This window comes from Monodelphis domestica, chromosome 6 (assembly GCF_027887165.1).
Source record: "Monodelphis domestica isolate mMonDom1 chromosome 6, mMonDom1.pri, whole genome shotgun sequence".
Classification (NCBI taxonomy): Eukaryota; Metazoa; Chordata; class Mammalia; order Didelphimorphia; family Didelphidae; genus Monodelphis; species Monodelphis domestica.
The window spans coordinates 214,440,622-214,447,726 of record NC_077232.1 but is presented as its reverse complement, the minus strand read 5'-3'; positions in this window follow the sequence as shown (position 1 = coordinate 214,447,726).

Sequence of the window (7,105 nt, the reverse complement as noted above, 5' to 3'; positions counted from 1 at the left end):
GTCAGCATGAGACACTACTATGATGCTTCTTACAAGATAACAATCTTTCCAAATTCCATTTCCACTATGTTTATTCTTATAAGGAAATTTTTTTAAAAATTGAAATCCTTAGTTTCCATATTAGAATCAATACTGTGTATTCTGTGTATTAGTTCCATGGCAGAAGAAGGGTAAGGACCAGGCAAATAAGATTAAGTGACTTGTCCAGTGTCACATAGCTAGGAAGTGTCTCAGGTCACATTTGAAACCAGGACTATTCATTTCTAGGCCTGGCTGTCTACACACTGAGCCACCTAGCTGCCCCTGAGAAATTCATTGTTAGAATCTCCTTTGGATTTGCCATTCTATAATGTATTTGTGAAAGGAAGTAACAATATTCATGGAAAAGAAATAGATCCATTAAAATACCTGAACTTATAATCCTTTGCATAGGACAAAGTTGCCATTGCAAGCATATTTTTTTTTTCCTCTCAACTGGAGAGAACAAACTTTCCATGATTTACTGCTCTTAAAGAGATAACAGGCTTCCAGTCATTGTAAAAAGGAATTCTTTGTTCTGAGTTTACACTTGTGAAAAAGAATCCTTCATTCCCTTTGTGTATATTGAGTTAATGCTTTGGTTAACAATAACTTAAATAACCCTACTTAGTACCTCACTAGATTGTGAAGACAGGATTAACTCTCATTTGTCTACTTTTGAATTGAATCAACAAAAGCTTGAATACCCTATTTAGCACTAGGTGGAGAAGCTCTCCACCCTTTCAACTCATCAGTCAGGAAATAAGAATTCACACTTCAGTCAGACAGGAATTTGTGAACTCTTGATGAGTATTTATCTCTCCAGAAGGTGAGAAAGGGTTCTCACAAACACTGTCCTCTGGACAGTGCTAGGCAATTTGGAAAGGGACAAGCAGTCACTATAAAAAAACAGCCTTGAATTTCTGGGGCTAAAAAAGTTGACTCCAAGAAAGAAGTTGGCTTGAAGAAGAAGTTGAACTTCAAGAAGTAAGTCAGCTTCAAGAAGAAGGTCAGCTCAAGGAAGAAAGTCAGTCTCAGGAGTCACTTTCAGCTCGAGTCATTCTCTTGACCTGCCTCTTAGAGGGAACTTGCGTGAATGGATAACTGACTTTCGAAACCTTCCTGTCTTCTGGAGAGAATTTAATTCTGGTTGAAAGTCAACAAGTCCTGGATGAGTCTAATACCATAGCATTATAGTATTATTCAGTTAGATAGGCTAATGTTTTCTCCACCCTTTTGAATTTCTCTGCTTTCACCTTTCCACCTCTTTTGTAAATAAAAGCTATTAAAGTCATTTCAACTTTGAGCAATATTACTTTGAATCAGCAACCACCATTATTATTTATAATTTTCATATATTGTAGTCAATCCATTAAAATTTGATTCTTACATCACTAAAAGCATTCTCATAAGTTATCAATTTAGCATATTTCATAAGACATACTGTTAAGGGCCAAATGTAAGATGCTGAAAACAACAAAAAATTCTTAATAGCATATGTACCCCACATTTTATGAAACAAATGCACTCAAGTATACTGCAAGGAGGTAATAAATAGATGGCAGGAGGCATGCGTGTACTTGGTAGCCTAGAGAGCCTGAGATAAGTAAAAAAGAAGGAACATGGCCAAAGTATAAGCCGGTTGTCATCAAAAGTTGCATTCCAAGGAAATTTCCTAACAGGCTTTTAAGTCTTTTTTGTGATTCCAAGATGGCCTAAACCTTGAAAGTAGGAATACATGAAGATGCCTAGTTAAAGTGGTAGAAGAATAATAGAAAACGTCCCATATTGTCTGCTTTTTGGAGATGTATGTTTAAAAAGTATGTTTAAAATGGTACTTTGCCAAAGGCAAATCCTTTGGATCACAGCTATGGGTCATCTCCGTGCCCTGCCTTTTTGCACTATATCATATCCAGAATTTTTGTTCTGTCAAGACAAAAGGTCAATTTCCCATCTACTTTGTTTTAAAAATGTCTCCCTTACCTCAAGATTCCCTGATCCACATTTCTAGATCCCCAAAGTTATGTCTCTTTTTTCTTTTATTAATTATTCTTAAACATCTAAATGTTATGCTATTTGGAACATATGTAATATATAGAAATTGATTCATTATATATGATGCTTTTAAATGTAATATAACCTGGGGCCAGTTATGTGGTTGATTGGATTAAGAGTCAGGTCTAGAGATGGGAAGTCTTGGGTTCAAATCTGACCTCAGACAAGTCCCTTAATCTAGTATGACCCTAGAAAAGCCATTTAACCTCCATTGCCTAGGCCTTACTACTGTTCTGCCTTGGAAGCAATGTACTGTATTGATTCTAAGACAGAAGGTAAGGGTTTTAAATAATAAAAATAATGCAACTAAATTAACTCCTTTTATAGAATTTATTTTTACTGTAGCCTTTTATGTGTTGTTTACTATCTCTACTTTTTAAAATTAATCTGAAGCATAATAAATTTTACTATAGACTCATTTTAGCTCTATGTGAATCTTTATATTTCAAGTATGTTTCTCATAAACAAGATATTGTTGGATTCTACTTTCTAAGCCATTCAGCTATTGACTTCTATTTCACTGGAACAGTTTCCCTTTAATTTTTTGATAGATTCCTATCCCTCTTGTGCTCAACATTTTGAACTGTACTTCCAGACTTTTGTGATGAATGTCAGACAATGCCCAGTTTTAATCTCCTCTAAACAGATTCAAGTTTCTCATCTTTTTCATCCCCATAACCAGTTCCTCCCTGTCAGTTAGAATAGAAAAAAAAAATTTCCCCTTGTTGGTTCCTCTACCTTTTGAAGCATGAGACTATCAGTAAAGCATGCCAAAAAGTTACTACATTCTATGCACTGGACTCAGAGTCTGCTCCAGTAGATGTCAAAATAATTGAAGACCCCATCACTCCTATACCATGCTCCATGTTAGGCTCATGATCTGTTTCCCAAACTCATCATCTATTTTCTCTTTCCATCCAGCTGATCAATGGTGTATCCTGAAGACAAGATAATTTTTTATTGATTTTTACCCAAATATTTCCCAACATGACTCTGTCCTCCAATTTCTGAATTTTGTCATATAAATATACCGTCTTAATAAGTTTTGATACTACCTATACCACTATCCTCCCATCATCATATCTTTTATTTATGCTTTTTCTTGGGAATAAGGAATATTCATTTAAAGCCCTATTTAAATCATATAATCACATAAGTTACAGAGAATCTTTCTGTTAACATTTCTGTGGTTTATTACCTAAATTTTGGAAATGTGTTCATATATTCATATATACATTCACTCAACATACATATGTACATAGTAATAAATCCCCATATGTACCCATGCATATTGATACATGAATATATACATAAATACATGTGTGTATGTATAAATTTGTGCTGATATGTATATATGGGGATATAGACACAGGTGAGTTTTACTAGTTTCTTAATTTTTTTATTCTGTAAAATTCTAAGTAGAATAATTTACTCAATCTTCAAAAACAATATATTTGTAATTCTATGTACTGCCACATACTTTTATTAGCATGCATATATATATGTATATATATATATATACAGATATAATCTTTTTAATGCTATAAACTTAAGGATATGGTTTCTTAAGCTTCTTAGCATATATCATAGTACTTTAGATTTTTATGTGCTTAATCAATGAAGAATTGAAGAGCCTTGAAGAGAATATCATCTAGGGAATAAAGGTGAGAGGGGATAAGAGTTTACCTAATCTGAAGCCTAAAACCTTCAGAAATTTTCAGCCCATTTTTTAATACTTGACTTCTGGGTAAGCATGGTGGCAATCTAAATGCAGCTTACTTACTCTCCCCAGCACTACCCCAAAGTCTACCCCAAAAGACCTTAAGAATCATTTTCAGAGGAGCGAAGTTGCTGTAAAGAGGGGCGTAGCATTGAAGGTGTGTCGGATTGGGGCTTTTCCAGTCTATAAGAGGGTGAAAGGGCTTCCACCCAAATGCGAGCTGATCCATCCTTCCCCAGACCCATCTACAGAGGCAGAGTCAGCGCACGCCAAGATGAACGAACAAGGGGTGCCTCTGGAGCGAATAGGGGCACCTCTGGGTCCTTTGGAGCTGACTAGGACAGCAAGGGACCCACCACTGAAGGCAGCTAGGTGGAAAATCCCAGCATAGAAGAGAGTGCAGACCTTAGGTGTCCAGAGCCAGCTCACCTGCCGGAGCCAGGGAGTGAGTGAGAAGTGCTCTAGAGTGAAGAGGGGGCACTTGTGGGTCATTGGAAGCTTACTAGGACCCCCAGGGGACTTACCTCTGAAAGCAACTAGACCAGAAACCCAGACTGGCAGGAAAGCACAGACCCTGAGCTCCCCTGGAAGGGTGGCACCAAGAAGAGCTGCAAAGGACTGCGGAAAATCAAGAGCCTGCCCCAGGCAAAATCCTTGCTTCTTAACTCCGTACACATAGAACCTGCCCAGCTCGAGAATTTTACAGAGGAAAAACCCTGGCTACAGAGGAAATACTGGAAGAAACTCAAACAAAGGCAATCCCCCCCCCCAAAAAATGGAAATTGTTCACAAAACCTGGAAGAATATCAAATGGAACATATCAAAAAGATGGAAACCTTCTGGAAAGAGAAGTGGGAAATGGTTTAAAAAATGAAGAAATCATAGCTGAATACCAGAAGGTTAAAGCAGAAAACCAAAAGATTTTAACAGAAAACCAGGTCTTAAGGACCAGAATTGAGCAACTGGAAACCAATGATCTTGCAAAACAGCAAGAATTAATAAAGCAAAGTAAAAAGAATGACAAAATAGAAGAAAGCATAAAATATCTCACTGACAAAGGTGACAGATAAGGAAAACAAAAGGAGAGACAATTTGAAAATCATTGGTTTACCTGAAAAGCCAGAAATAAACAGGAATAGTGACACCATACTACAAGAGATCATCCAAGAAAACTGCCCTGAAGTTCCAGAACAAGGGGGCAAAATAGACATTGAAAGAGTTCATAGAACAACCTCTACACTAAATCCTCAAAAAACAACTCCCTGAAATGTAATTGCCAAATTCAAGAGCTTCCAAGCTAAGGAGAACCAATCAGGATCACACAAGACCTGGCAGTTTCAACACTAAAAGACCGCAAAGCCTGGAACACGATATTCAGAAAGGCAAGAGAACTGGGTTTTCAACCAAAAAACACCTATCCATCAAAGCTGACTATATACTTCCAGGGGAAAGTATGGGCATTCAACAAAATAGAAAATTTACAAGTATTTCTAAGGAAAAGACCAGAACTAAGTGGAAAGTTTGATATCCAAACACAAGATCAAGAGAAGCATGAAAAGGTAAATGTGAAAGAGAGGGAAAAGGAGAAAAATGTTTTTTTTTAATTCAAACTCTCTTCTTTAGGGGCTACAATTAGATGAAATTATACATATTAATATATGGGGAAAATGTTATTTGCAACTCTCAAAAATGTTTTCATTATTATAATAAATAGAATAATCATTCATAGTAAAATATTGGGGCATTAAAGGATATAAAATGATATAAAAAAGGGTGAGAGGGAATTGAAGATGGTACTAAGAGATACCTGAAGAAATAAAATAAATAAAATAATCTTTTTTGCACAAAGATACACATGGGAAGGGGAGGGGAAGAATACTCTTATAAGAGGGAGAGGAAGAGAGTGCTATTAGGTAATACTCCCAGGGAAATGAACTCTGAGAGGGAAGAGCATCTAGATCCATTGGGATCTTGAAGTCTATCTTATCCTACAGGATAAGGAAGAAGGGAAAACTAAGGGGGGTAGGGGTGAAGGAGCTCAAAAAAAGGGAGGGAAGGAGAGGGAGGTGGGAATTTAACAGACCCTAAAAAAACAAGAAGGGAACAAAAAGGGAGGGGCCAGAAAGGGAAGCATCTCAAGGAAGGGGAATATGGGGATTGACTAAAAGTAAGCCACTGGTTTAAAAGGATATAGCAAAAGAAGAAAGGTCAGAGCCAGGAGAGGATATCAAAATGCTACAGAATTCAAAAGTGACAATCATAACTTTGAACATGAATGAACTCACCCATAAAACTCAGATGAATAGGAGAGTGGATTAGAATAGAGAATCCTACCATATGTTGTCTACAAAAAACACACATGAGGCTAGTAGATACTCACAAGGTCAGAATTATAGGGTGGATCAAGACCTATTGGGCCTCAACTGACAGAAAGAAGGCAAGAGTTGCAATCATGAGAATTGACAAAGCCGAAGTAAAAATAGACCTGATTAAAAGGGATGGGGAAGGTAAATACATCCTGATAAAAGTGAGTATAGATAATGAGGAAATATCACTAATCAACATGTATGCACCAAATGGTATAGCACCCACATTTCTAATGGAGAAACTATTAGAATTGAAGGAGAAAATAAATAGTAAAACTATACTAGTGGGAGACCTGAACCTACCACTATTAAATTAAGATAAATAAAATAAAAATAAATAAGAAAGAGTTAAAAAAGGTGATATATGGAGAAAAATAAATAGGGACAAAAAGGAATACACCTTCTTTTCAGCAGCACATGGCACATTCACAAAGACTGACCATATACTAGGTCATTAAAAACATGGCATACAATTGCAGAAAAGCAGAAATAATAAATGCAACCTTTTCAGATAAGGCAATAAAAATAATGATCAGTAAGGGTACATGGAGAGCTAAATCAAAAATTAATTGGAAATTAAGTAATATGATTCTCCAAAATCGACTAGTCAGAGAACAAATCATAGAAACAATTAATAATTTCATTGAAGAAAATGACAACAATGAGACATGCTTTCATACTCTATGGGATGCAGCCAAAGCAGTACTCAGGGGAAAATTTATATCCTTGAGTTCATATATTAACAAATTAGGAAGGGCAGAAATCAAAGAATTGGACATGCAAATCAAAAAACTTGAAAGCAAACAAATTAAAACCCCCCAGAAGAAAACCAAATTAGAGATCCTAAAAATTAAGGGACAAATTAATAAAATTGAAAGTGATAGAACTATTGAACTAATAAATAAGACTAGAAGCTGATATTTTGAAAAAACAAACAAAATAGACA